This window comes from Triturus cristatus, chromosome 12, assembly GCF_964204655.1.
Source record: "Triturus cristatus chromosome 12, aTriCri1.1, whole genome shotgun sequence".
Lineage (NCBI taxonomy): Eukaryota > Metazoa > Chordata > Amphibia > Caudata > Salamandridae > Triturus > Triturus cristatus.
Window position 1 is genome coordinate 426,501,240 of NC_140595.1, and position 6,604 is coordinate 426,507,843.

Genomic DNA, 6,604 nt, shown 5'->3' on the forward strand with positions numbered 1-6,604 from the left:
TTGGTAACATCGTGTATTTGGTGACAGATAACTGTTTTAAAACCGGTCATGTTGTCAGGTTTTAGTAGCATTAGAAGCCAGTCTTTGCTTACGCTTTGATTAAATGAGTCAGGCTTTGACTCGAAAGTGCACTCCTGAAATATGAAGATAGTGTGCAGTTCCCTTATCACTTCCACTGTAGTGAATACGTTTTGGTAATCTGCTAGGGATAGTGTTGTTTGTCTAGAATCACACTGTGAGTCTGTGTGCATTTGGGAACCACTGTGAGAGAAGTGTTTGGTAACATCGTGTATTTGCTGACAGATAAATGTTTTAAAACATGTCATGTTGTCAAATTTTAGTAGCATTAGAAGACAGTTATGACTTATGCTTTCATTAAATGAGTCAGGCTTTGACAGTAAATTGCAGTCGTGAAATATATAGATTGTGTGCAGCTCCCTTACCATATGCACTGTAGTGAATGAGTTTTGGTAAACTCCTAGGGATAGTGGTGCTTGTCTAGAATCACACTGTGAGTTAGTGTGTATTTGGGATCAGTGTGAGAGAAGCATTTGGTAACATCATGTATTTACTTACAGATAACTGTTTTAAAACCTGTCATGTTGTGAAGTTTTAGTTGCATTAGAATCCAGTCTTTGCTTATGCGTTGATTAAATGAGTCATGCTTTGACACTGATGTGCTGTACTTAAATATGTAGATTGCGTGCAGTACCATTAACTCTTCCAGACTAGTGAATGAGTTTTGGTGAACTCCTAGGATAGTGTTGCTTGTCTAAAATCACACTGTGAGTGTGCATTTGGGTACGGATTGTGAGAGAAGCATTTGGTAACATCGTGTATTTGCTGACAGATAACTAATTTCAAACCTCTCATGTTGTCAAGTTTTAGTAGCATTAGAAGCTAGGTTTTTGCTTATGCATTGATAAAATGAGTCAGGGTTTGACACTAAGGTGCAGTACCATGTACTATTCTGTTCACTGTGGCAGAACTGAAAATTTAAAAGTTTTACCTAAGCACTCTCCTAGAAGTAGTCTGAATATTAAGTAAGTTTCTAAGTACCAAATGCCTATGCAGTATGCATGTAGTGTTCTAACATACTATTCACTTGTCTTTTACACCTTCAATTCCCTAGTCAGTATCCATACACTTCCAGGAAACATCCTGTCACTTCCTTTGCAGTCCTCTAGAGACCCATTCAACAGCATGTACTAATCCATTCACTGTGCCAAAACCCAAACACTTATAAATTCACAAAGACACTCTCTTTCCAGTACACTAATGATTCAGTCACTGCCTAAGTATTCATGCACTGAGCCAGGTCTTAGCACATGGACTTCTTCAAACCCCTATCCACTATGCATGCAGTCCTCTAAGCACCTGCACACTTGTCTTTCACACCTTCAATTCCCCAGTCAGTATCCGTTCACTTCCAGCAAACACCCTGTCACTCCATTTGCACTCCTCTAGTGACCCATTCAGCATCGTGTACTAATCCATTCACTGTGCTAAACCCTAATAAATTCACCCAGGCACTCTCCTTGCAGTACTCTAATCATTCAGTCAGTACCCAAGTACTCATTCAGTGACCCAGGCCTTAGTATATCGACTGCTTCAAACCCTTATCCACTATGCATGCAGTCCTCTAACCACCTACACAATTGTCTTTCTCACCTTCAATTCCCTAGTCAGTATCCATACACTTCCAGGAAATACCCTGTCACTCCCTTTGCAGTCCTCTAGTGACCCATTCAGCACCATGTTCTAATCCATTCACTGTGCTAAAACCCAAACACTTATAAATTCACCAAGATACTATCTTTGCAGTACTCTAATCATTCAGTCAGTGCCTAAGTATTCATACAGTGAGCCAGGCCTTAGCACATGGACTGCTTCAAACGCCTATGCACTATGCATGTAGTCTTCTAATCACCTAGACACTTGTCTTTCACACTTTCAATTTCGTAGTCAGTATCCATACAGTCCAGCACTTGTCATTCCCTTTGCAGTCCTCTAGTGACCCATTCAGCACCATGTACTAATCCATTCACTGTGCCAAAACCCAAACACTTATACATTCACCAAGGCACTCTCCTTGCAGTACTCTAATCATTCAGTCAGTGCCTAAGTATTCATGCACTGAGCCAGGCCTTAGCACATGGACTGCTTCAAATGCCTATCCAGTATGCATGCAGTCCTCTAACCACCTACACAGTTGTCTTTCACACCTTCAATTCCCTAGTTAGTATTCATACACTTCTAGCAAACACCCTGTCACTCACCCAGTGTGTCTCCTTATAGTACTGTAATCATTTAGTCAGTTAGCATGTAGTCTTTTAGTGAGGTAGGCTTTAGGGCATGAACTGCTTCAAAGTAGTATGCACTATGCATGTAGTGTTTTAACCATCATCACACTTGTGGTTCGGGGCTATAGTTTCTTAGTCCGTTTTTATATAAAATGTGTTTGTACAGTAATGGAATAGTATAAATTTGAAAGTTATTAATATACATTTATTTGTGATTCTTTTTTACAGATACAGAACAGGAGTGTTTCTCATCTGTTTACACTCTTCTCGTGCAAGATTGTTTGGATGAAGGGTCCTTAGGTGTTTCATCATACTTGCTGTGCTGCACGAGTATTTTTTGTTAGGATCCCCTCGTAACAGAACTCTTTCGCAAATCTTGCGAATGAAGAAGGTGGCATTGGTCTTTGTTTGCCCCTTGGAAAAAGTTAAAAATGTCTTCACCACTGAAGAAAAACGTTGTGGGCGTGGTGCCTTCTGCAAAAAAAATTCCTCAGATTCGTTAAATATTTTAAAGCGGCAACATTTACAGTTTTTGTAAGTTAAACTTATAAAATGTTGTTAGCTGTATGCATTTTATATATCTGTGATTTGTTTCTTGTGGTATTTTGTTGAGAATATTGGTTTTTTTTAACAATCTTTCTGATTTTCCAGGTCTGTCGTCGACATCCGTGGTTCCCACAGGAGTGTTCCGCCTTGTTGTTTTGTATTATTGTTGTTACATTTTGTTTACTAGTTTATTGTTTATATTTATGTTAATAAAAAAATAAAGTTTGAAACTAGTTTATCGTTTATATATTTATTATTATAAAAAAGAAAGTTTGAAAAAAAAAATTAATAATGTTTTTGGTTGTTCTCTTAGCTGCTGTGTGACTCTTTCTTGTTCTTATTACTGTTATTTGATAGAGTCCACCATGGTGTTAAATTTTGGGGCACTTATCGCTGGAATACTGGTGATATATGCAGTTTGCACCAACTTGTGAATAGTGTGTTAGATTTATCTCAACTTTACTTCCGTTAAAGTGCTGATAATGAAATGGAGAGTAGCCGTTCCCGTGCAAAAAGACATGAGGTGCACCTTTGCGATTTATTCTAAATACTAAAATCTTGTATTGTATTGCACTGAGGTATTGGCTGCACTTACAGTGTACACACAAAATCTATTAAGAAATGTCATTGTATTTATACTGATTGGGAATAGTGCGCCACGTGCTGGATCTTGACGAGATACACTGCTCAGTTTGCATATTGTTGTGCACACGAAAAACATCACATCACAACTTTCACACCAATTGCAATGCGAAACAAATTCCGGTGATAAGACATGTTAGCACCGGGAATTTTACACCTGCTTTCTGCTGGTGTTAAGCAGGACAACTACCTGCACCATGAAAGGGAACACAGCCAAGAGCCACAACAGAACACCCACAGGTGCCATAGAGTCAATGAGCATGATACAGGGATACCCATGAGGGCCAGAAGACTCATCTCAACAACTCCAGGACCGCCAATGCCCCCCAAACCCACATCTTAGTAAGTGTGTCCCTGTGGTCATTGTCTTAGTATGATAGGCATGAGCCCTGCAACATCAGTGTGCTGTCACCTAAGCGTTGGCAGTGAGCCTGGATGTGTAGCTACGTACACATCCTCCTGCATGCACAACTGGCATGTGCTGGTCTGTCGTTCACAGGTCAGTGCAGGGGTGTGCCTTTCCGGCAAGGGGAACGGGGTGTCTCGGACATGTCTGTGTACAGGAAGTGCGGTAAGTGTGTCTCTGTGTTCTGGTGTGGCCTGTTACAAGAGCCGCAGCAGTCGATGTTGTAAAGTGGCATGCACCACCTCCAAACGGCACTGAGATGTTGTAGTTGGAATGTAGCAGGACATGCGCAAATAGGCATTACAATGGCGTGCCGTACGAGTGCACGAGATATGACAGCTCACCGTACAAAAGTGTGGGGGCTCGTGGGAGGGAGGAGCAGGCGTTTGGCAACATAACACACAGTGAACTCGACCATGTGCCACATGCTGGGTATCTCATCCATGATGACCACGGTCTCAGACATCCCACAACACCAACGACTGGCCTTTGTACACATCCTGTATGAATGCAGCGTGGTTTTAACTTCTATGCTCGTTCAGTGGTGTGATGTTGGCAGGTTGTGTGACTTGTGCTCCTTGTTGGTGTGTTTCATTTTGGCCATTGTTAGTCTTTGTGTGTTTTACTTAATTGTGCATGTGTGCCATTCTGCCCATCTCCCCCACTCCCCCACTCCCTGCTTCTTCCTCTTCCTAGTGCTGTTGTGTCTATAATTTTGTTGCTGCACACATAAATACATGTAAAGAATAAATTACAATAGTTCCTTGATTATTTTAGGTTTCAAAACTTCTCTATTAGTTTCTTGAACCATTTTTTAAATATTCAACAACACATAGAAGTCAGAAGTGCAACGTATTCTATCAACACACTTTCTAGAACATTCTACAATACGTGCAGGTTAAAAGTTCATAACTTTTTTAAACTTTACGATATTTCTTTGTCACATTTTCTTGAACATTTAACGACACGTGCAGGTTAAAAGTTGACGATTGTTTTAAGTTCGAACAGTGCCTTTCAAATGCAAGTAGCAGGTGTGGTTGAGCTGAGCAAATGTTATCCTTTGATATGTACTCCACGTTTGAAACTGCTTTTTCTTAACCAATCACAAAGATGCTTTTCCTCAAAACTAATGTGCACCCTACTTTTAAAAAAGAATGCTTTTCATGATATCTTCAGAGATAAGTTATAGATAGGAATTAGCATTTAAAAAACCTTTGAAATTCACTGAAAAAAACATAGGTTTCATGCACGTTATAGTTAGGAATTGTCATTTAAAAAACCTTTGAAATTCACTGAAAAAACCAAAGGTTTCAGGGGCGTTATAGTTAGGAATTGGCATTTAAAAAACCTTAGAAATTCACTGAAAAAACCATAGGTTTCAGGGGTGTTATAGTTAGCTGGACATTTCCCTCGTACAAAACCCTAGAAATTCCCCTGTTATAGTTAGTTCAGCTATCTATAACTTGCGCCCCCGCAATGCACTGCTGATGACGTCACATATTACATCACTCAGGACATGGTCAGTGACATCACTGATGACATCACTGATGACATCATCCATGTGATAAATTAGTGCATCTTCTCACACCCTAATTTAACCTTTGATACACCGACTCAAAATTTTAGGCGGGCATTTTGAAAACCATAGATACTCCAATACCAATAACTAAATACCCAATCATTAACTCTTAAGTCTACATACACCTCCACTCACTCACCTGTACAGTCACTCATACTTACAGTCACTCCGTACAAGACTATCATATGCATTTATATACCTATATAAACACTCACACACCGCTAATCATCCATTGAGGTACTGACACACCTAGACAGTCATGCAAGTAATTAAACACAGTCGAATTTACTCACCTATACAGTTAAACACACTCAAGTTCACTTACTCATAAAAATAGTACCACATTCTTACGCTCTTATACAATCATTGATACAAGCACACACTCATCCATACAGCCACTCTCACAATGACACACTCTCGCATATACCCACTTATATACTCTTACACACATATACACTGCCTTTCACATATGTAGTTAGTCACAAATGTACCACTGAGATATACATTCAATCCCTAACACACCCATACATACACTCGCCCAACCATACAGTTCATCACAGATGCACTCTTAAAACCATGCACCCATAGAATCACCCACTCACACATCTATGCATAGAGTCACACACACCCTACCCACACAAACACTCAGGCACCCATACAGATACTCAGACAACCAATCAATAACCCATATAGACACTCATATAGGTATTCACAAAACCATGCAGCCACTTATACACCTACACACAGACACATACAGACATTCACACAGTTTAGTCACTAGTCTGCAGTAAGATACATTTAATGACTCACTTATAGAGTCAGTTACGCACCTAGAAAATCATCCATTCACACTCTTGTACACCCACTCATTCTTCCACAGGTTCTTTCACTATAAATATATAAAACATATTTAAACTTTACAGAAACACAGTCACTGGATGATGTCATCAGTGATGTCATTTGAGATGTCATCAGTGATGTCATCAGTGATGTCACTGACCATGTCATGAGTGATGTAATATGTGACGTCATCAGCAGTGCATTGCGGGGGCGCAAGTTATAGTTAGCTGAACTAACTATAACGGGGGAATTTCTAGGGTTTTGTACGAGGTAAATGTCCAGCTAACT